The sequence below is a fragment of the Apis mellifera genome, linkage group LG4 (assembly GCF_003254395.2).
Source record: "Apis mellifera strain DH4 linkage group LG4, Amel_HAv3.1, whole genome shotgun sequence".
Lineage (NCBI taxonomy): Eukaryota > Metazoa > Arthropoda > Insecta > Hymenoptera > Apidae > Apis > Apis mellifera.
Genome location: NC_037641.1, coordinates 6,839,386 through 6,864,463, shown reverse-complemented (window position 1 = coordinate 6,864,463; position 25,078 = coordinate 6,839,386). Strand labels below are relative to the sequence as shown.

Below are 25,078 nucleotides of genomic sequence, written 5' to 3'. Positions count from 1 at the left end.
TTCTTTTTTTTTTTATTGAGAGAACCCGAAGGTAAAAGCGACGTCGTGAAAAGCGGCTTTGTGCGGTCGTCTCGGCGAGAGGGGTTTTGAGTTTTCTAAAAGCACTCAACTAGCACTCGATGCAACCACGGCTACGGTAAGGAACGATTCGTTCGAAGATAAGCTGCACACCTTTCTATGTGTTTTTTTTTTCTCTCTTTTCTTTTTAACGTATATATCTTAAGATGCATTTTTTTGAAGGGAAAAGTTTTTCACGCGTCGACAATGAGATAAATGGGAGAAGAAAAGTATGATTAGATAGATGGAAGGTATATTTAAAAAGAGGGATGTTTAGAACGATCAATTTAGGGATGATTTTGAGGATATAGATACATGTAGTGACATCTGTGGTTGAGTTGGTAAATTATGCAACTAGTCTGATGCAGTTTTCTACTTTATCCGAGTAAGGTAAGCGCTTTGCTTCGATGGTAGGTCACGTCTTTTTTCCTTTTACCGACAGAATATTAGCTTCTCCACGATACTCGAATAGTAAATGAAAACCATCGCGAATCATTTGTTAAGATTAAAAGTATTAAAATTAAACGATTCCAAGTACAGATTTTTAGAGTAAAAATTACAAACAAAACGTTACATAATGCGTTTAAAATTTTGAAAATGTAGAATCAAAATAAATCTGACCACTAACATTATTATTTCCTATCTTTCAGGTTCTTATAAATATAAGCTTTTTATATTTTTTTATACTCTCGTCAAAGGATATTTTACACACCCTATACTTAATATCCTTATAAGAATATTCACGTATCGCTTAAATGCGTTACCCAACACGTCCTTCTATATTTCCATATCAATTACCTACTACTACTTCTCAGAATTGACCAATATATCATGCTCTACATATTCTTAAATCACGTTTAATTCAATTCGAATAAGAGACGATCGATTTGCACGATTCTCAACGTGTAAAATTCTACTTATTTCAAAAATCTCTCTGCAATAAGCACTTTCAACGCTAACAATTCACACCATTGACAAATATTATATTCGAGGACGTGTCTCGACCCATTCTCAAACCACGATTCCCCGATCACAAGGGTGCTGGAAGTACTCGGTGGTGAGGCGGTGGCCACGCTTCAGAATGACTCATTCGATCGTGTTTCCTCGTGGAGTCGAGGGCAAAGCGGTTTCACGAATCGATTTCGATCGTCATTTCCGGAGGGGAGAGGGGGGTAAAATCGGAAAGAGAGGAACTCGAACCCATCGACTCCACGTCGACTACTACCAGTTCAAGTTCCAGTTCCAGTTTCAGTTTCACCGTTCAGTGTCCAAGGCCTGACATTCCGAGCCCGATATACCTTTCGGACGAGGAAACCTCGCCGAGTTAGATTACAAACCGAGTTTGCCTGCAAAACACGATCCCCCCCTCCTGTTGGCGATTCTTCATCGTAAGATCAGAGGGACCATCCTTGCGTCGTTGAGTTTCCAGCCACTGTGAAACGTTTATTGTTGCGAACGAAATCGTGACGTCTTAGAATGCGTTCCTTGAATCGTAATAAAATTTTATAACGTCATTTTAATAATATATAACGAATATTTTTCACTATGAATTCCGAGAGAATGATCATTTTGAAGTTCAATTTATTCGAGGTTAAAGGTATATCACGTGTTAGAAAAATTTTGATATGTAAGAGTGTATAAAAATGAATTAAATATTAATATTTTTAGACGAGGTTGTACTAGAAAGGATTTATTTTCAACGAACTTTATATTTCCTCGATAAATTTGGCATTCTAATTATTTTATTTGCACAAGCGAATTAAATTCGTGAACTTTGCTCGAGTGGATAAAACGTATATATATATATATACAAAATCCTGTATACAGGAAGCCTGGACTAGTTTGCATCTAAACTCGTTTGTTTGTTAAGTCTAAAAATAGGCAAACCGTGTATTAAACTTAAAACTTTCAATCCGACTCGAAGTTTAAATCCGGAATATTTCAGATAAGAGAGTTAATAAAATTCGTGGAGAAATATAATTTATTTAAGTTTCTCATTCTTTTACGCAGTTGATAAAAACAATGGCCGCCGTACAGTTGTTTATGGCTATAATTAACGCACAGGTTACGTCAATAATTTAAAAATACAAGCGATCAACGTAACCACACCTCATCATACCTTTTCACCTAAGATATTCCCCCTGCCGCTCTTCGAACCTTTTTTACTCGTTTAACCGATTCCAAGAGGTGGAACTCGATTCAGGTTATGGGACCACCGTTTCCGCGAGCAGTATTTGTCAAGATTATTCCTCCTCCTTCCCTTTTTCATCCCTTTTATCGCAGAAAGAAAGGTAAATGGGGGGGGCTTGTTACGGATCAAGCAAGAGAAATGATTTGAAGAGAGATAGAGAGACAGACAACGCATATTTTCAATGATAATACAGAAATATATAATGTAAAATCTTTTAATCTTTTATCATTTGAATTATAGTAATAATTATAGTAATAGTTCGAGTTATGATATTTATTGAATGAAAAAGATAATGTAAAAGATTTTACATTATCTTTTTTATTCAATAAATATCATAACTTGAACTATTACTACAATTCTTACTATAATTCAAAATACAATATAGTTTTATATATATATAGTTTGAAATACAAGTCTTTGAAGTTTGAAAATATTTCCATTTTATTAATCATTCGAATTACTCTCAACTCTTCATAAGAAAGGATCCAAGACACCTTCTACGAATGTTATTAAAAAAGAAATTTAAAAATCAGCCAACACTACAACTAAATATCCTTTCCTATCGCGAGAAATGAATACCGCAAACGGGGTACTCGTTCCAGAGGATAAAAAAGCTGAGATAGAAAGGAGGATTCCAACGATGTCAATGTTAGCACAAGTTTGAACCGCTGTGGTCCGATTCGAGCGATCCTGTTTGCGGCAAATGCCGTTGCAAACTCGGCTCAGAAGAGTCTGTTGCAGATAGAGAGAGAGAGAGGGAGAGGGAGAGGGAGAGATATGCAACAGGCCAAACGCAATAAGTCGCCGGCTACTTTCTAGCCCGCGGCTCGCTGCCACGGAACACCGATCCGCTCGTTCCTTCTCGCACACGTTCGAGGCAACTTTTCCTCCGCAGGTACACACAATCGACGATTGCACGCTGTCCTCCTCCTCCTCTACGCGGCCAAGCGTCACGATTCATCGGCCGCCTTTCGCACGATCCTTTTAACTGCAAACCGATCGGAACCGCCGATTCCGTTCCTTTCCTCTCCTTCTGTCATTTTCTTTTTCTTTCTTTTTTCTTTTTTTTCATTCTAAAGCCTTTCTGATTTACTTTGGATGGATTTATTAATCAAATAATTAAATTTTGTCCGTTTCTTTTTTTATCTCGCAGGTTTTACTTCTCGACGAGATGTTAAGATTCGAACCGTTGTCTTTTTGTTTCTTATACGGTTCTTTCTTTCTCAGGTGGGTTTTGATTCATTTTTTCATTTCTATTTCTATTTTTCATACCGCTAAAGCTCTCTCGAGCCTTTTGATTGTGTATATAAGTGGATTTGTCTTGGACATTTCGCGATGAATAGAACCGTTGCCTTTTTCTTTTTTTTAAAGAGGACGAAAATCCTCTCCGATTTAGATTTATTTTCGAACATCTCTACGATTCTTTTCACGATTAAGTAATTGGAAGTTATATTCTCTCTTTTGTTTCTATTGCAAAAAAAATTGCTTTGGAATATTTGTCAATTTTAACGGAGATTTCTATTAAATCGTTGCGGTTGATGCGATTGAAACGAGTAGTACTTATTTGCTCGTGAAAATTAGGAGGAAGATGCGTTAGAGAGAAAGGTGAAAGAAAGGTTTAGACAGGTTTTCGAACGGTATATATGAATAATGTGGTTATGCGCGTTTTTTTTTTTCGCGGATTAATGCATTTTTACATAAATGAAAGTAGGACACTCTACTACTAGGCAAGAGAAAGACATTAGAGTAATGTTATATAATTATGATAATATTATTCCGATAAATTCGCAGGTGAATTGATATCTAATTATTTTTGCGCAATGCAGAGATATATATATAAGGATTAAATGGAGGCGAATATTAATCATTTTTATTACCACTATTCGGCCATAAAAGCGATGAAAATGTGACGTGTACGAGATGCTCAAAGTACCATAGAGAAATATCTTTTTATCGAACGTAAGCTGTAATTTTAAAGAACTGTTAAGATATTTGTTAAAAAGGTTGTCAAACAAGAGGAATAGCCTTTTTCTTTTAAAACTTTTGTGAAAATGTGACGTGTACGAGATGCTCAAAGTACCATAAAGAAATATCTTTTTATCGAACGTAAGCTGTAATTTTGAAGAACTGTTAAGATATTTGTTAAAAAGGTAACAAAGAGGAATAGTCTTTTTCTTTTAAAACTTTTGTATCAACAATGAAGAATTCGTAATTCGCTTCCTTCGAAAGAAATTTTGAAAGAAACGAGAGGTTGCTTAAGTCCAGTTATGACTCGACTTATTAGCAACTTGAAATTACGATTTTAAATTCCCCTTCGAAAGATTTATTTGTTTTTAAAAAAAGATATTCCAGATATTTCTTTCACGCATCGTAAATACTTGGGATTAATCCCATGATTATTTAAACAAGAGATTAACAGAAGAATTTAAAAGATAACAGATCGGTCTTAAATATTTCTATATCAAGATACAAGCAAGTAAATTTTGAAAGTTAAATCATATTATATATGGATAATTCAAATCTCCCATCCACTTTCTTTTCTTATCTGAGTGATCATTCACTTGCATTCCTAAATGCAATTAAATTTCTCAAATAACGTTTAAAATCGAACAAAATTTTCACTGGAACAGATCGTTTATCTATTTGCATTTTCTTATCTCCAATTATAAATATTGCAAAACCGAATAGTAAATGCACTTTCTACATAAATACGAATTCGAATAATCACTTCGCTCATTAGCGTATCAAATTAGAAAGAATATTTCAATCAAAGAAGAATTCGAGTATCAACCAATTATTTGACATTTCAATCGTAGAATGATAAACGTACGAAATAAAAAAAAAAAAGAAAGAGAAAGAGATTTTGACAAAAATAGAAGAAAGATTTCGTCGTTTTAAATCGAGATTTTAAAATCCAATTTGAGAAAGAAGATATCACTTAGAAGAGATGATGCATTCTTCCAGCTTTTTAAGCAAAGACTATCGGACAAACAGAAGAAGCTGCACGTGGAGTTTAAAAAAAAAAAAGAAAAAAAAAGAAGAAGTTCAAGAGCCCTTCGAAAGTGGAACGAAGCGAATGTCACTTCCAGTTCTGGAGACTTGACACATATCCTGGCTATATCTCAGAGAAATTTCATGGATTCCAATGGATTTTTTAAATTTAATAACACGTATCGATCCACCTTCTTCACTTGCACTCATAATCGAGCACAATTTTTTTTATAAAATTCGTTAATTAAAATCAATGATAAAACACGTTGATTATTATATGCCTTATGAATATAAAGTTAGATTAATTTTACTCGTGAATCGTGTCCTGTTATTTTATCTTGATTTATAATTTCGTTTATCATTGCTTTATTCATTGCATCTTTGATTCGAGCATCATTCACGTTACGGAGCATCGCCTATTCTTATCTAATCCATTATTAGGATAATTGGAGAAGAATTTTAATCGATCACGTAACGCTTTATATAAATACGATCAATTTAAATTGAAATATTTGAATCATGCGTTCGAGGAGGATGCAACTTAAATTAATACAGAAACGGTCAAAAAATGATGGCGCACAATTTTACTTTTAATAAATTTGTTTCACGGTTAAAATATTTTTAGTCTTCGCACCTTTATACCGATCAATATCACCTCCTACGTGTTTTCACAATATTTCCAATCCAAACGAACATTATACGATTACTATATATATTATGTGTATGTATATAAGCACGTTGCATCTTTATTTATCTCACAAAAATTTATTTCTGCATAATCTATTCAAACACTTTAAAATGAAAGAGAGATATCTTGTCCAAAAATTCTGGCTGAAAGAAATTCATGAACGTCAGATGTTACGACTTTTCTAAAAATATTCCGCGAAAATGGAACACGAAACCAGCAACATAATTAATCCATACATAATTCCTCTTCTTATCAAAAAAATTATACAAGTTAATTAAAAGGAAAATAGGAATCGACGACAAAATATCAAGCACCAAGTGATTATATCCTTATCAAAAAAAAAAAAAAGGAAGCTGTTAACGTTGACATCTTTGATTGCCAGAATACCATCTATAAATTGAGACGAAGGAAGAAGAAGGAGGAGAAAAATTGAGAGAAAATTTTTCTTCTTGGAAGAAACAAACTCTTCCTCTTTCTAACTTTTCATTTACGTGAAAAATTTTATTATCCCAATCTTGGCGACATCTTCGACCGAAAAAAATCCATTCTCAAGTTAACAAGTTAGAATAGAGAACCCGATTCAGAATAATTCAATCATCGATATTTCCCAAGTTTTTCGCGAGGTTGCATAAACGCAGTGGCGAAACGAAATCAATGCACACACCACCGATAACTCGAGGAACAACGAGCATTATTCTTCGCCTGCTCCAAGTTGGAGCTAATTTAACGCAATTAACCGAGGAACCGAGGAGGCTTCTCTCTCGTAACTTCATTAACAAAGACTATTCATCAGAAAATGGGGGGGCCCATACGCGACCCAACTATTTCCATTGAATCGTGGAACGTTATCAGTCAGTTGTTGTCAATTTATTTCTAATTACCTAGGCATTATGCCCGCAAAAGACGCAGCTGCTCGTTTTCCTTTCGACGACACAACCACGCATATGTGCGTGTACAATGTACGTACGCGGGGGAAAGAAGAAAGAAACAGAGAGAGAGAGAGGAGAGGTCGACGTACAAAAGCCGGTTTTATGAAAAGGCGAGTGTGTAGGAGACGCGCACGGTTTACGTGAAACGAAATTAGGGGCGTCGTTCATATCCTACTTTTCGATGCGGTGAAAAACAGAAAGAGAGAGAGAGAGGATGGTCGTCGGCTCGTACGTGACTGCTCGACGCGATCCCGATTGCATATTTGATGCTGGCCTCCCTTTGGCCGCGATAAAACGCCTAATACGATTACGCCATTGTGCCGGCAGGATGCAAAAGTAATGGGAAGTTTTCCAACTGGAGGAGGAGGATCGAAGGAAACGCGTACCTATCTCGTTTGATCGATAAAGAAAGGCAAGTTGATTTGAATCGAAAGAGAATGAGGCTTGGATTTGGGCTTGGAATTTTTTCGAAGATTGCGATAAAAATTTGGAAAGAAAGAGAGATTCGATTTCGAAATTTTGTTAATAAGAAGGTGTTCGGTTTGAAAGAGAAAAAATAAATAAGAAATTAATGGTGTACGTTAAAGGATAATCGAAATTTGTACGGGTAACATTTTTTTAAAAAGATCAAAGAATTTTGATGCGTGAAAGATTGTTTCATTGAAATTTTATTCCCGACCCCGAATAGAGGCGCTAGTCCCGGAATTATTCATAGAACGACGTGCATTTCTATGCGACGTGTAGCATTATAACGAAAGGGGATGGTAATCGTCCGTGGCCTGACACTTCCACGAAATCCAAATGAATGCCTGTTCGTATAATATTCCCGAAGAATATTGGCGAGCAAAAGGTTAGATGCACAGGTCACAGAAATTCATCAACAGTTGTTGAAGAATTATACGTCATTGTCGTAAATCTTTCGTTTAATACCTGGGTCACGTGATAAATTTATAAGGAAAAAGCGGGGAATAAAAATTAAAATAAATATCGCGTGACACACTGATTCGGTTAACCGCGGAATTCCGCAGAATGAATTTAAAATGAAGAGGTTAAAAAGAATTTATTATACATCCTTGATTAATTTATCGCGTTTAATACTTTTACGTTTAATGAAAAAAAAAATATATATATTTTTAGAAAATTTGAAAATCAACTTATAAAGATATTATGTTAAAATAATACACGCCTCCGGCCGCATATTATTTTTAAAATTTTATCTTTATCTGTATAAATGGAAAAATAGCAAATATCAAATATCGGGATTAAAATAAAATTTGCCTGTAAAAATACGACGATCTTTCGCGAGCCAAGCAAATTAAATATCACTCCTTTCTAACCCTCGACCAACCCTTGCTTCTCACCTTCTCCCTTAAATCCAACCACCCTTGAAAACAAAACTCCCTCCCTCCGTTAACAATTCAAACAAGTTGTGCCACAACCACTCGCGTTACACTTTTTCCTCAAGATATATATAAACAAGCCTATCTAACGAAGCCTTTCGTTGCCCCACAACCGCGTGTGATCGATCCTGAAACCGAGTGACCCCGACTTTTCTCCACTGCCTTCCGTGGAATCGAACGATTTTCCACTCTCATTCGCGATCCCCGGGACGAAACAAAATTAACATAAGAAAAAAACAAGGAGAAGAAGAAGAGGAAAAAGAAGGATGGAAGCTTGGATCAAATCCTCAAGCCTGCTTACGCAACTTTTATGCTAATAATAATGCAACGAACGACAAGTAAAATATTTGCGCAACGAAGAGATATGCATGTTGTAAAAAGTCTTAGATTCATTTTACCATTGTTGAATATTATTAACGCTGAGACCAAATGATTAAGTTACAAAGTTGAGATAATAAATAGGTCAGAATTCGTTGAATGAGTTGTTGAAATCTCTCCTCCACTCTCGTTCACTAGAGTCAAGAGGTTTATGCATCTTCGAGTCATAACGACTTTTTGTGATACAATAAGAGCAAGGAAGGGAAAAAATGCACGAAAACAGAAGAAACAGGGTTATCACGAATACTTTACGTTATGTTTATACTTTTATAGCTCTGTCTCTCGAGCACCACTCGAGTAAAGGTATAAAAAGAAACGATCTGGAAAGAGGAACGAGAAGATTTTTATTTCTTAGATAAATTCCGAATCAGATCGTGCGCACGAGTGTCGATGAGTAAATTAGACGGAGGGAACGCGTGATCCTCTCTCTCTCTGTCTCGATCATTTTCCATCTCTGCATAGCAATAAGTACTTACGAGATAGAGCACATACATGCTATAAAACATTCGCAATGGCTTTCGAGCCAATTGGCTGTTCCGCCGCATCTCGACGCACTTTTGCTTTGAGCATACCTTCGCCTATACCTTCCATAATCGTGAGATCGAGAATAACACGTTATATTCTTTTTCTTTTCGAATTTCGAAAAAATTATGATATCGAGTATCGAGATTGAACTTTGAATTTTAAATTGAAATAGAAAAAGAAATATTTTTTAATCTACAGATGGTAAAAAGAAAAGATAAAAGAAAGAAAGAATGGTTAAAACTACGTTTAAATCGTACGTAAAATCGTGAGATCGAGAATAACACGTTATATTCTTTTTTTTTTTTCTTTTCGAATTTCGAAAAAATTATCGAATATCGAGACTGAACTTTGAATTTTAAATTGAAATAGAAAAAGAAATATTTTTTAATCTACAGATGGTAAAAAGAAAAGATAAAAGAAAGAAAGAATGGTACGTTAAAACTACGTTTAAATCGTACGTAAAATCGTGAGATCGAGAATAATACGTTATATTTTTTTTTTCTTTTCGAATTTCGAAAAAATTATGATATCGAGTATCGAGACTGAACTTTGAATTTTAAATTGAAATAGAAAAAGAAATATTTTTTAATCTACAGATGGTAAAAAGAAAAGATAAAAGAAAGAAAGAATGATTAAAACTACGTTTAAATTGTACGTAAAATCGTGAGATCGAGAATAACACGTTATATTCTTTTCTTTTTCTTTTTTTCGAATTTCGAAAAAATTATGATATCGAGTATCGAGACTGAACTTTGAATTTTAAATTGAAATAGAAAAAGAAATATTTTTTAATCTGTGTGATGATAAAAGAAAGAAAGAATGGTAGGTTAAAACTACGTTTAAAATTGAATTATACTTTTAGAATATCCTCCCTACGAACGAATCCTTTTATTTATTATTATCAATGAACCCTTTCAGTCAAGTATGATTACGTTCAAGTGAGAAATGAATATTAACACAGAGTGGAGTCGAGCCGTGCGACGAAACAAGTTCATTCGTCTTTTGCCATTTCATAACGGTCTAAAGAGTGGCACGCACAAAGCCTCGAGATATCATTCACAAAGAAAGCTAGAGGCTAGAATAAGAAGTATAGCGGGAAGGTTTAAATTAGATCGTAATGTAATATGACGTGAAAAATGAAGCTGTAGGAGTTGATGAGGATAATTTTATTGAATGTGTACCTTGCGTCAGGATAGAGTATGTGGGCTTTGGAAATATTAGATGGCTTATTAAGCGATTGTGTCACTCGTGTGGGTAACGTTCTATTTTCGGTAGTGTTAATTTTGTCGTTGCAAAGGGTGTATCTCTAAAAATTAAGTATTTTTTTTTTATATATACAATATAAAAGACACGTCACAATTAGGAAAGATAGAAAGATAAGTGTAATTTTATTTTCGAAGATAAAAAAAAAAAAAACTGCACGAAATGAATAAGATTTAAAAGATTCGAAGCAATTTTTTTAAAAAACCGTATCTAAGCGGAAGCGTACTCTTTCGTTTCCAATTATCGGTACTATTTTCAAAGGTATATTTAAATTACAATGTTTAACCCGCGAATGCACCGTATCTTCGTTTCTGATGGCCAGCTTTCAGAATTCAAAAATTACCCTCATAATGCTTCCGAGATTGCCGTAATACGTTCCATTCGGGAAATTATACCCCTTTTCTACTTCCTTCGGTGGAATATCCGTTAGCCTGTGGACGTAGTAGCACGTTCTATTACATTGCTGTTTCATTGCGCCAATGCGCTGCGCCAATGCGTCTCTCTCCAAGAATGAAAGACAGGAATGATTCGACAAAATATTCGTTTGAATTTGACCCGAAATATGTAGAAAGAAAAATGTGACTTCTTTAAATTATTTAAATTAAACATATCATGGATTGGATCAATAAATCTGACAAAATTTTCAATTAGACGAATTTTTATGGGAAATCGTTCAACGTGAATGCGAACAATCGTCTCGATTAAAATCTCTCTTTCGATTTTCAAAAAAATAAATCCTTTCCGAAACTGCGAAGCAAAAATACTCGATTTCGATCTCGACAATTTCCATCTCGTTAATATCATCCATGATAAGAGGGGAGAAGGGTGGACCGAGAAAGGACCGCAGCCGGTTAATTAAAAAACGCAAACTTTCGTCCCAACCGTAGGGAAATTCGCGTTTTTTGCCAGAGGTAGAACGCACGGACCCACAAGAAGGAAAGTCCGTTCCCACAAAAAGCTCTTTGAAATATTCTTTTTTTTCTCTCTCTCATTTTCCAACCGCGTGCGCTTTCCAACCCCTCTCTCAATTAAGAAAAACGAAACGATTTCTGAGAGAGAGAGAGAAAGAGAGACCAAAAAAGGTTGCAAGAATCTCGTGAAGAATCGTTCAATCGTGAAACCGATGAGAAGGAATTAATCAAACGTTGAAAAGTTATCCGGACTTTGGTCTCCTCTCCTTGGCTTCTGGAATGGAAAATGGATCCGATGGGGGGGAGGTTTTGTTTTGCGAGAGGAGAAGTTTCGCTCTCGAACGCGAAATAACGAGAGACGTCGACGACGTGGGAGAGATTGTGCTCGCGTAGGTGGGCCAACCCGAATCCTTATATTAAAAAAGTTTCGCGGCGGAGGAGGAGGGGGAGGGAGCGGACTCGAGAATACACCGCCGCGGACTCGTTTTCCACCCTCGTAGACAAATTGCCGGGAAAAGTTTCTGCACGGGAACCGCGGGAACGCGGTTGCACACGAGGGAACACCCGCTTTCGGAACAGGCGGTGTCACTTTTGACGTATAATTCCACCCCGGTGTGGATTTTCTTCTCCCGTTTTTTTTTTTTCTCTAAAAGAATCACGCACAGCTCGAGAATTCTCATTTCGCCGGTACACCGTGAACCGAATATACATTAACTTCGTGAAAAAAAAAAAAGGGGGAAAATTATTGGAGATTTTCTCCCCTTCCCGGATTAAATTTTCGAGGAAAAATATACGTTTTTCGTCATTCTTCGTCGAGAGTTAATTATTTTTCGCGACATTCTTTACTTTACTTTTATTACAAAGATTAATTAGGATTTGTTCGGAAGGGATTGGAACGAACTTTGAAAAATATTCGAAATATCTCGATGAAACGCATCTTTCCAGAAAAAAATCATTCTCTCTCTCTTTCTCTCTACAGAAATCTCGCATTGCAACCACGATAATAAACGCGACACTCGACAAGGATCGCGCAAACCGACCCGTTTACCGGATCAATTATTCATGAGCGAAAGTAACCACCGCGTTTTCCCGGAAAGATACAATCTTTCTCGTTACTCGTTGCTTACCCAGCTTCGCCCAGAGATTCCAATTCGAAATCACGGGGATAATCAAGGAGACCATCATCGCGTGCATCAACCCATTTCTCCCCTCCCTCTTTCCCCCCATTTCAACGGGGGGATCTTCTCCGGCGTGAAATCCCGCGGGAATTAACCGCAGGATAAAGGAGAGGAACTGCGCCCACTCGAGGGAACAATATAATCCTTCCGGTGCGGATCCACGAATGTTTGCGATCGGTCGCGGCCCACCCTCTTTGCCCTGCGTCACAAAAGATCCGACGCTCGTTCGAGGGGGTAGCGGCTCTAAGTGGCTGCAAACATTTCATCGAATTTGGCGAGGGCCTGCTGGCAACGAGCCTCGGCGACCGGTGCGCAACAAAGGGTAATAATAATCGGGCGAGACAATGCCGTTTAAACCACCACCCCAACTTTTATCTCTCTCTCTCCTTCCTCCCTCCTTCCAACCGCGTTACAAGAGCGAATCAGTTGTTGCATCTGTCAATCGAGGCACGTGCGAGTGGTTGGATGGGTAAGAAGGAGGATGAAGGACGGAGGAGGCGATTCATCGAGGGATCTAGGGAATTCTGGTGGAAAAAGGAAGAGTAATTTGAATCAGGTATCGGTGAACGATTGATTGGAAAAAAAGAAATGGACGATTGAGAGAATGGAAGAATTTGATATAATTTTTGAGTAATTTTTGTTGGAAGGGATGAGAGAAAAGGTATAATTTGAATCTTCTTTGGAGGGAAAAATAAAAAAATTGGATATATGAATTTCGATAATTTAAAAACTTTTTACGAGAAGCTTTCCAATAAGTCGTAACGTGGAAATGGAATGAAAACTATTGCGAAAGGATTTGGTGAAAACGTTTAGTAAAAAGATTACCAATCCTATCTGAAACGAACGAGTCGCGTGCTGTTTTAAATAGTTCGTAGAACTGTAGTATTAACGGATTTCAATTGGGACGTTTATCAGAGGAAATCCTTCGTTCGAACGAAGGATTTCGAGGCTAATTCGAGGGATCAAGAATGGACGAAAATTTACCGCGAAAGAAAATCGACAATTTTCGAACTTTTAGCCGGCAGTTTATCCAAATCGCATAAAAGCAAAAGATTAAAAGAAAGATGACAAAATTGATGAAACGTCTTAAACCTACTTTTCCATTTAAACATATTTCGAACACGTTTCAAATTCCATAATTTGCGGTTGTTGAAATTCTAGCTTCGAGGCAATGTTGTAAAACATACTAATTTAATCCATACAACACCTAAAGCAATAAATTGTGCCAAACTAATTCGATAGAACGTCCGCCGTGGAATCATATCATCCTATTCAATTGTGGAAATTCTGACCCGTTCGTGTTCGTCGATCAACTACGGTACGCAGCCGCAAAACAAGATTCAACGGATTAGCCATCACGCGGAAATAAACACGACCACGTGCCACCTGTTCCATTATAATCTAATTCGAAGGATCTCGACGAAAATCGAATGTAAAATTTTCCTCGAAAAAACGAATTCTTAACTGATTTTGGAAAAGACTCGTTGCTGGACGAATAGAAATCCTAATTATTCATACTCGTTTCATGCAATGCGCGTGATTCATGATAATAACGATTTGTTTCCGCTTCGCGATTAAACTACGTGAGTTTGCAAGATACGAATTGATAAGATTGAAGTTGTTGACGTACAAATTTTTAATCCAATGTGGAGCTTAAATTAATTCAATTTTAAAAATATTCTTCGAATATTTAATTCCAAAAATCGAGTATCATCTTTTCATTCTTCAACTATCTTAAACACTATCAATCTTGAAAGTTATCTACTCATTCCATAATTCTTCAAATATATTCTTCAATATTTATAATATTGAAATTTTTAATATTCTTTAAATATTTAATTCAAAAAATCGAGTATCATCTTTTCATTCTTCAACTATCTTAAACACTATCCGCCTTGAAAGTTATCTACTCGTTCCATAATTCTTCAAATATATTCTTCAATATTTATAATATTGAAATTTTTAATATTCTTTATAATATTCTTCAAATATTTAATTCAAAAAATCGAGTATCATCTTTTCAATTCTTCAACTATCTTAAACACTATCCGCCTTGAAAGTTATCTGCTCGTTCCACAATTTATTCGTCAATCTATCGAATAATATCTCAAAACTATCACTCGAAAATAGAATTCGATTTCTAACGTATCTAACGTATTCTTTTCGAACGAAGCGTCCAAAGGCGCTTACGTATGTGCAGAAGAGGCAACGTGAGCCAAGCCCTGCTCTGGAATTCCATCGAGTCTGGAAACGCGGAAAATACCGTTGCCGGGGAACAAGTTGAAAAGAAAGAAAGAAAGAAGAGAGACAGAGAGAGAGAAAAAGAAAGAAAGGGGCTCGATTCCGCGAAGGCTGGCCGTAAAACGATCGAATCTCGAAAATTAGAAGCTTAGAAGAAATCGTTGGACGAGCAGCGCGCTCCAGCGCGGAATGCACTCGATAGCCTTGGCTCGTAAGACGGGTTTCAGTATGCTTCGCCGCTGCATTTCGCTGGATGGTACGCGGCATGTACGTGCAGCGAAATCCTGACCGAGATGCACGAGGTTACCTCTCGATCCTTCCTCCACTTCCATCCACACACATATATTTCCCGAGATCGTTTCCTCCGTCGCCACTCCTTTCAACACACCTAACCGGTATCCCCCGAAGGTAACTTTGTTTCGCGACAGTAGGTCGAAATTGACGAAACGGAGGGAAGGAGAAGGAATGAATAATTCATGGCGCGGGTTACTTTCGAACGAAAATTCGATTCCGCCATTGCGGTGAGAATAAAGAATTCCTATCTCTTTGTCCTTTCTTCCTTTACCAGGATCGTCGAAAGAAGATAATTTTTGCTTGCTTTTTCTTTCTTTTTATAGAGAGAAATCTGGCGGAATTTGGTGGCGAGGAAAAATTTCAAATTGTCGCGAAAATGGAACGATCTTTTTTTGATTCGTTGAACGAAATACTTTATGATCATAATTTGTGACTGACTTCACTTTCCAAATTCCAAAATCTGGGATATAAGGATCTTAAGAAAGATCTACTTATTCAAATAATAGATAAATCTTTATAAATAGAAAAAAAGGATAGAAATTGAAAAAATCTCCTCAACTTCGATTTTCCATTAAATTAAATCCATCTCCATTTATAAATCTTGCATCATTCGCGTAAAGAAGAAGAAATAAAAAATTAAAAAAAAATACTCACGACAGAAGATTCTAAAATAAAACGGATAATAAGAAGAAACGAACGAAAGAAAAAGACCATCGACGTTTATTAGAAACAAAACGATCAACGAACGAGGTTCTCTCGTCACGTAAGACGATAACAAATGTCGCGCGTAACAGCGCGTCTAAGCAATAGTACACCGTCCATTTAATTTAGTTAGAGATCGATAGGGTGGATGGAACAGCACGTGCTGACGGGAAACAAGGTTTTCTCGACAACCCTCCTTCGAATTTACGCGGCACTTGGCATCCACGAACCCCCCTTATACAGGGTGATCGACAACGCGAGCAAACTATTATTAGAGAATCGAGGGAAAACCCTTTTATCGTTTTATCATCGTATTATAATGTCGAAGATCACGATCTAAATTGGCGGCTAAAACTTGACGAGGATCCTAGAGATCCTCCTCTCTCTCTCTCTCTCTCTCTCTCTCTCTCCCTCTATTGTCTCCTCCTCGATTAAAAAAAAATATTCACGAAAATATCGGCGAACGTGCAAAGCATAATTGGACGATAATTAAAGGAGGGATGACTTTCGTAGATCGTTCTACAAAACGCATATTTTACGATCTTGATTGGATATGATCGAGGATGGAAAGAGAATGGTTTTTTCCTTGTTTGTAATCTTTGCAAATGAAAAATTACAGAAAGAAGTTAAATTTTACAAGAATTAACTGATAAAAAGAAAAAATAGTATAATCGTAAAAAAGTTTGTTAATATATATTGTATGGAAAATTTTTAAATCGAATGATATTATTTTTCGCTTTCTTTTGTTTCTGTTATAGATATATTTTTATGGATAAAAATTTTAGAATCAATTTTTATTATAAGGATAAAGAGATATTGTATTATTTATAATGAAATAATTCGAGAAAAATATAAGGATTATACACTTTTTCAACTGGTAAAAGTTTGTTAATATTAAATAAATTCGAAATTAAATACGCGATCTTTGCTCGAGGAGAAGTCTTTAATTCCTCATTCGTGTGTCAGATCTGGAAAACATTTTTCGCATTGCGTAATCGCATTCCTTTAAAAATTGCGATGGCATTAAACGTTTCAGGAAACCCGATATTTAATTTAATGATACCGTGTGCATACCATTAATTTTCAGCTCACCGTACGTACAACAACTCTTATAAAAATAAAAATCCAGTGACCTGAAACGGATCACCCCAAACCTATAGAATAATTTTTTCCTTAATACGCAATGCAATGTCGTAATTTTTTTTTTCCTTTATACGTACGAAAAATTGTATTTAACATCGAATCAAATTTTCGATATATTTACATTTATTTATTTATTTGTATTTTCCTTTCTTTCTTTCCCTCCGGAAAAAACGGGAGAGATTTAAGTTTTTAAGCAATAACGAGCGTGAAAAGCACGCAAAATGCACGTTAAAAATCCACGTACTGTCGTTTAATTATGAGAAACAACACGACATACGTGTTTTCGTTTAACTGAACCTGTTATCAAACAAAAACTCCGCGTTTCCTTCCCGAGCACATTCTCAGAATTAACGCAAATTTTCTTAATTACCGTGATATTACGCGTATATAACACAACTAATTAAAACAAGCTTAACAATAGAGGAAGTGGCCGTGCGCGAAATAAAATCCACGCATTTTAATCGTTTATCGTGCTATATTTACTCGTTGTCCACTCGCGCATCATCAATTTTGCTTTGCCCCCTTTTTTTCCTTTAGCAAGCTTCAAGCTTTTTATTCTTTATTTATATTTATATTATTATTACTTTTTTTCTTTTCTCTTTCTTTTTTTTTTTTTTTTCTAAAAATCGCCGCAAAACGTTGATATAAAGTAAAAGTATCGGTGGCTCCGGTCGACCACGATAGGAAATCGATAAGTTATTCTATAAACGTTATCAAAGGAATAGGTCGATAGATTGGTGCCATTAAAATACAGTCAAAAGCAACGTGGATTCTGATGTTGAAACACTTAAACAAGGGTGGTATCCTCGACGGCCAACTTTCTACCCCGAGAAATTTAATTATAAAAACTGACAGGAACCCTCGACAGGGAGGCGCACCACCCTTTATCGAAATAGGAAATCGAGGATGCCACGTGGAAATAATGAAAATAGGATTTGGAACCCACCCCCTCCCCCCTTTCCCCGATCCCTTCGCGCAATTTAGTTTAGGAACGTCGTCGAAACCGGCAAATTCTTTTCTTCTCTTGTTTATTCGCGTAATTAATTCCCGTTTTACGTAACGTGGATGTACATGTTTTTTTTCTTTTTCTTTTTTTTTTAAATAAGGAAGAACAAGGATAGTTTGGAACTTGTCGACAAACTCGTGTATAATGAAATCAATAAGATACGATGAAAGTGAACATGTCTCGATGATATTCGTATTAATTAACTTTTTGCCAAAAGTATCCTTCTTAGAAAAGTTTCGATTCGTTCGACAATATTTTGACGAGAGAACGAATCTTAGAACAAGTGCAATAACCGTGGAAAAATGATTTCGAGAGGATCGATGGCTCGCGTCGGGTAAGTTGCACAATCAGCTCCGTTCTCTTCTTCGAGAATTACGTGAATCTTTTATATAAAAGCTTCCTTTGGAAACAGTTGCATCAAAGTGTCAGCAGAACATAGTGAAAACTGATTACGCAACACAGCGAAGAAACTCAAATTGAACCGACAGCGACGCCTCGACGCATTGAACGGACGTGGAAAAATTTTTCTTATTTCGTGCAAACAAGAAATATCCGGCTCGAAAACAAACGAAATTAAATTAAATCCTTGATGCAACATATATATTCGATATATGCAGCACAGTTGTTATTGCATGGAAAATCTTTCAATCTTCTGTACGAAATATTTGTTCTATCCTTACGTTTCGTGATATAATTTTTCAAATAAAATACTCGTTACTTTTTCTCGAAGGGGAGGAAATATAAATTTTATCTCACTCTCTCCTGTGTTGCACTAATGCTTGTGACATCAAATGCATTTTCCACGATTTGCCTATAAGAACATTGAACTATGTTCTTTTTCTTTACAAATACATGAATTATATTTCACTTTCAACAAATCCTAATTTCTTCTCCAAAATATGATTTCTTTTTAAATAACACGGATCAGAATTCCCCTCCCTGCCACGCTTAAAAAACGGATCATCGAATAGGAGTTTCGATTCAACGTCCTCGATTTCGGAACACGTTGACATTGGGGAGCGGATTTTCATCGGATCTCGTCCCCTCCCCCGCCTATTTCGTAACGCGATCGACTCGCGTGTTTATCGGTGCGGGGGATTGAAACGTGACGCCTGGTACGTATTGACAGTGGCGTGTCACGTGCACGCACCCGTGACACCCGCGAAACAACGACGCCTAGGCCGAAAACCTCGCCTCGACAGATCGATAATTCCGCAAAAGCTCGTCAGGCCGAGGTCAATCGCTCGCGCTACCTCGATGAGGCTCGCTGATCGAGCCTCGAGCCTCTCGAGAGTGACTCGACTTTCACGGTGCGCCTTCGGCATCCCTGAATATTCATGAAACGGTTCGACATTCCGTTGCGTTCCGTTTGCGCCGCGCGCGCGCGCACGTCTCTTTTCTACAGTTTGTTCTTGATGAATGGATGCGCGTGCATTACACGGTTGGGCTTCGATAAGGTCGAATGCGCGTGAATGCCAGGCGTGGGCGTTCTCTTGGACCTGTTCTCGCTTCGATCGCTTACCGTTTTCCTCGTCGTTTCTTTGGATTTCGGGTTAGAAATAGATTTTTCTTTTTTCTTTTGTTTTCTAGAAGCTTTGGACGAAATTTTTCGAAATTTTCGAACGCAGTTTCGTTTGATTCGTTTAATGGGGATATGATAAAATATGTACAGGTAGTGCATGTATAAATTTTTTTATTAGCAACGAGAGAGAAGAAAATGTTTAAAACTGGTTTAAAACGAGTTTGTCGAGTCTAGCGTTGAATTTTATGCGAATTAAAAGAGTTACTTGGATAATATTGAATATATTTATATTTTTGTAAGGTACCGAAGGAAATTGTGATTCGATAACAACTTTGTTCAAAAATTTATTGCTTGTATCAATAATATGATAATTCTACAAGATAATTTCTACGAGGTTCGCAATTTTTTTATATTAAAAATCCATGGAAAACCGTCCATATGTTAAATAATTATCTTATAGTTAAAAGAGGAAACGATATATCGTAGAAAAATCTCATAAATACCTTCTAAAAACAAAAATCTACTAAGTAGCTGAATAAAAAGAAAAAGACGAAGAAGAAATGAAAATTTTTACCAAAGGGAAGAGAAATTTTCCAAGAGAAGTGAAGAAATAAATAATACATCATCATCTGCGTAGAATTAGAGGAATAAAGGGAGAAGAAATAAAAAATAAAGAAAGGAAAAGAATCTCGAAATATGAAAACACGATCCCCGAAAAGAAGAGTAGTAATTCACGAAATCTCGCAACGATTTATAAAATGCGTTTCTATACGATGCTTTTCACTTTGATCCGTGTAAAAACACGATACTTAATCATTACACGATTTCTTTGTAAATATTTCCATCGAGAAAGGAAAACGATCTAGGGGAGGATTCTCTTCTTTTTTTTTTTTTTGCTTTCGTTCCACCACGCATCGCTTCAACTTTTCACTCGTTTCCCGGGTATATATCCGGTTTCCTTCTGAATTAAAAATCTACTACACTCTTGACACGGTTATTACTTTTCACTTTAATAATCCTTCACTTTAACGCCGTGGTTATTACATTCGGCGCTCTTGGATTTCACTCGAAGCGAAAATTACACTCCTTATGTGTGTATATATACGTGTGTGTGTAAATTTCACGGCCTTGTTAAAGTAATTATTTATTTGATATCTCGTAGAAAATGCGTCCAAAGGATTATTGGGAGAGGAAGGGGTGAAAATTAAAGTTACAGTGCAGGGGAGAACAAGGAGGGGCCTTTTTTTTTGTGAAATTGACAAATCGAGCGAAATTCTTAAGCGAGGAGAGGATGGACGAAAACGAGTGGATGGAAAGGGTGTAACGTAAAGTAATGCGATTCGATAAATGCTAAAAATATCTGCGTGTTGAAATATTGGGCAACTAGGTCATCGAAATATCATCACGTGTGAAATTAACGCGGGAAGTCAATCTACCGTGCGCCGAGAATATTTCTGACATTTTCAGAACTGTGAACATCGATGATTTCGATCCCTCGTCACTTGAACTGTAACGGGCGCACGATCTTTCGATAAAATTATTGTATAAAAGGACAAGGACAATTGTTAATTATTTAGAAGGAAAATAATTCGTAAAAAAATCTACATGATCGTCAGTTTATACCAAGTCGATTCTTAAATTTATGATAATTTATGGAGGAGAGGGATGACGAATGATCTTCTGAGGATCCATACGACGACGTTTTATAGATTTGCATAACCATAGAACGCGTTATTAGAATTTAATAATTCGAATTGTTTCATAAATATTCATTAACGCAACGAGAATATAATAAATACTTCGTGCAATTCTAAAAGTAATTTATACGAAAAAAAAAAAAGGAGCCAAAATTTCATAATCCTATAGAATTAAAAAGTAAAACGTATACACTGTGATACGAGTAATGAAATTAACAATTAAACTAACACGAAAAACGGAAACATATTACTACCACGTAAAAGAATTTAAATTAAGATAAGAATTAAAATAAGTATCACAGGCGAAAAGGAAAAAAGAAATTCCTGTAAAAATCTTTTCCAATTATATATACACGATCTAAAAAAAAAAGAGAGAAAAAAATTAAAACTCGAGCGAAACATCGCGGAGAGGAAAGCACGAGAATCCCAGCAGCGACGCGATGGTGGTCCATCAACGTCGAGCATTGTGGCCGGATAAAGAGGATAGTTAAAGTTAAATTAAAGACTCCTCACCGGTCATCCTGGGTGACAGTAATGTCAGGCGGGGGCGCGGAAGGCGAGGCACCGTCTGGAGCATCCAGTTTGCCGGCTTTTTCCCTCCCTGTTCCCTTGTCTTTAAAACGATCCAACGAAACGCTGGAGAATCACGCAACCACACAACGAATCACCGAACACGATTCTTCACATCAACGACATCGTCACGATTCTCGTCCGTTTATTCTTTCCTCCGTGTTCCTCTTTTCCAAAAAAAAAAGACGAGAACGACGATTAGAAATTCGATCAACTTGTACTTTCCCTTATACCACACTCTTTCACTCTTCGAATTTTCCGAAACTCTCCTCAAAATCCTCTCCAACCCCGGACGAATGAATCAACTCTCCACCACTTTGCAACGTCTGACGCTTTATCTCGAAGGACGATTCACGTCGATCGAATCTCCAAACCCAAATCGAGCATTCCTCTCCTCGAAGATCTTTGGGAATTCAGAAGACAACGCGTTCCCTCCTGCGAATCGCTCCTTCGCGAGAAGAGGACGCACCCTCGGTCGATCAGCCACAGCCCGTTACCTCGATTATTAGATTTATCACGGAATAACCTTTCTCTCTCTCTCTTTTCCCTTCGAGTCGACTCGCTTCTTCTCTTGCGGTGAAAGCGAACAGGCAATTATCCTTGGCTGGAAGACGAGTACAGTTTTCTTGAGTGTACGTGATTAACTGCGTCCCCTCGTAAAGAGGAGAATTGAAGATGGTGTGGATCGTTTTCAGTGGAACAGTCGTGTGGTATTCAAAGAAGGATGCCCCGCACTCCGGTTTTCCGCTTTGCAACACGGGTCACTGGTCCCACAGGATTTCGATATGCGTAAGAAACGAGTTCCAGTAGTTCCAGCTCGATTCCTCGCAGTGATCTACGCGCCACTTTTTGACGAGAGCGCGGTTAAATGCTCGGTTCAGAGATAATAATCTCCTTCTCCTTTGCGGCTACTGTAGAACGGATGGATCAACGAGATTTGGAGATTTCGTTGATCTCAATTTTTAGAGAGGAATGTATATAATCAAGATCTGAGAAAGTTTCCACTTTCTACGAATTCTACGCGGATAATTTTGACGGATATTGACACGTCACTCGATGATTCATTGATTAAAAAGAATTGAAGATAGCCGATAAATCGTCCATGTATTTTTCTGCATCAAGTTCTCTATCAAGTCTCGACTTTTCTCTTCTACCGATAAACTATAATTTTCCACCGCGATATCAACACTGGTCTCGTGTTCAAAGAGCAGGTGAATCGTCCACGTGAAACTCTCTCCTTCTCTCCGATTTAACTCAACTTTTTATTACGACGAATCTCGACGCTACACTTAAGCTCGCCGTTATAATCGTTCACGCGGCTAGAACGATTGCGTTGGACGATTCTCCGGCCAGCGGGAGATGAATTGCGTCAGAGGCGCGAGGAAGCGACTGGTGGTGTTGCATCCGAACGTGGTGTTGCACGAGCGAGGTCCAAGGGTACGCGCTCGCCCCTGTTGTTTTACTCACGCCTCTCGGCTGCTGCTGCGAAAAGAGGATCCGCCGAGAGAGGGAGAGAGAGAGGGCGGCGCGCACGTGCAGTGCCGGAAAGGCCACGCTCTTTTCTTTCTTATCCCGAAAATCGATCGTTAAGACACGCTGCATTGGATGACAGACACCGGATAACACGCGTGCATCGTCGGATAGACGGGCAACACTCCAACAACCTGCACCGTGTAACTCTATTCCACATACACACACGCACACACACGCACACGTTCAGATACACGCGCGTTCAAGAGATCGAAATGCTCCTGTTCCTTTTCGATCTTCTTCCACTTATTCCGTCTATCTTATTCTTATCCTTTCCTCCTTCGATCTCTCCCTTTCTTGGCTGGCTTTTTCTTCCCCTCGTTTAATAAACGCGCACCGTGTACGCGCGCATAACGCGACACTTCTTTCTCTCCTTTCCACGAGAGAAGAAACGCGAACGGGAATCGGCGGGATTGGAATGCGATTCGCGGGTGCAGTCGGTATTAATCGCAACACTCGCCAACCACCACGATATACTCGAGAAGACTGGAGCCTCTCTCGGTAGGTGAGGCCCCCCCTCCTCCTTCTTTCTCTCTTGTACGCTTTCAGTGTTGTACCCAGTGCCTCGTGGCCACCGGTGCGATCCCTCGATCGCGTGCCACGCGAGTATGACTGTACATAGGGAGGAGGAGGTGCCCCCGCGTGAAAATCGATGGGGGTTCGTTTTTCAGTTTTGTTTGCCCATACGGTGCACGGGTTGATGGGTCGTGGCAAGATGTTCACAAGTGTGGGTCCGTTTTTTTGAAATATTATTCTCACGGAGGGATGACGATTTTTAGGGAATGGTAACGTTGAGAGTGAATTTAGAATTTAACGAATCGATCGATTTTTATTTTATTAAATTCTTTAATGCTTTTTTAAAGTTTGTTGAAATTTTTCTTAGATATCAAACTTTATTTTCAACTCGTTTTTAAAACAACTTTAAAATTTGACTAGCAATAATAATATCGATTCGCGAGATTAATAAATTTTAAATATTATTAAAAAGTTGAAACGAAAATTGTTAAAATCGAAGAAACAAAAATCTTCGTTCTATTTTTATTATTGGTAATAATTATTAATCAAGAAAAGGATGTATCTGAGTTCTTCTCATCTTTCTGTGTAAAAAAAATATTCTCCCTTAAAACAACAAAAATGTACGTGTCACGAGCGTTTCATACGCTTGAATACGGCCCTGCGATCGAAGTCTTTCCCTCTCGCTCTAATACGCTCTACGTTATTCTCTTCGCCTTTCCTCGTCGCACCAGAGAACCGTTCTCTGTTCCCTAACTTCTATACACCTATCCTCCTCTTACGCGTATCTTCCCCCGATACGTCTGTCCTTCTTCCTTCCACTTAACAGCGCTCGACTCGGCTCGATTCGTAAATTCTCGGCACGATTACGAGATGGCAGTACGGAGTAGAGATGGGAGGGGGGAAGGTTGTCGAGCGAAGAGAGAACCCGACCAAGCCCGCGAGTCGGACAAAGACGGTAGCGACATGAAAGAAACGGAGCGAGTGAGTAAGCGTACGAGAAAGAATGCGGAGTGAGTAAGTGTAGATGGCGTTGGCGCAAGTGGGACGGAGAACGCGTGAGAAAGTGAGCAAGTGAATGGGAGTGAGAGAGAGTAGACGAGTGGACGAAAAATAAGGAAGAGGGAAGATTCGCGATGGAAACAGAAAGGGATAGAAGAACGGGATAAAGAGAGGGAGAAAAAATGACATGGTGGTAAAAGTGTTGTAAACTAGAAAGAGAAAGAAGATATCTACGCATAGGAAGGAGGGGTAAATAGAAGGAAATCGAAAAGGGAGCGAAAAGGGAGGGAAAAGTGAAACGGATGAAGTGTAGAGAGAAACAGAAGCGGTTAAAAAGCGATGAAAGA

General features: G+C 37.7%; 1 protein-coding gene across 3 annotated transcripts in view; it reads right to left on the bottom strand.

The window, feature by feature from the left end:
• LOC408810 (rap guanine nucleotide exchange factor 2) overlaps positions 1–25,078 on the bottom strand; it is a 189,905-nt gene that overhangs the window by 113,254 nt on the left and 51,573 nt on the right. Inside the window, exon 1 of one of the 3 annotated variants that reach the window (XM_016911579.2) lies at positions 21,630–23,695. The exons of the other annotated variants lie outside the window; for them this stretch is intronic. The gene's annotated coding sequence lies outside the window, so the exon portion shown is untranslated. Of the gene's footprint in view, positions 1–21,629; positions 23,696–25,078 lie in introns of those variants that run through there. 3 annotated transcript variants of the gene reach the window in all.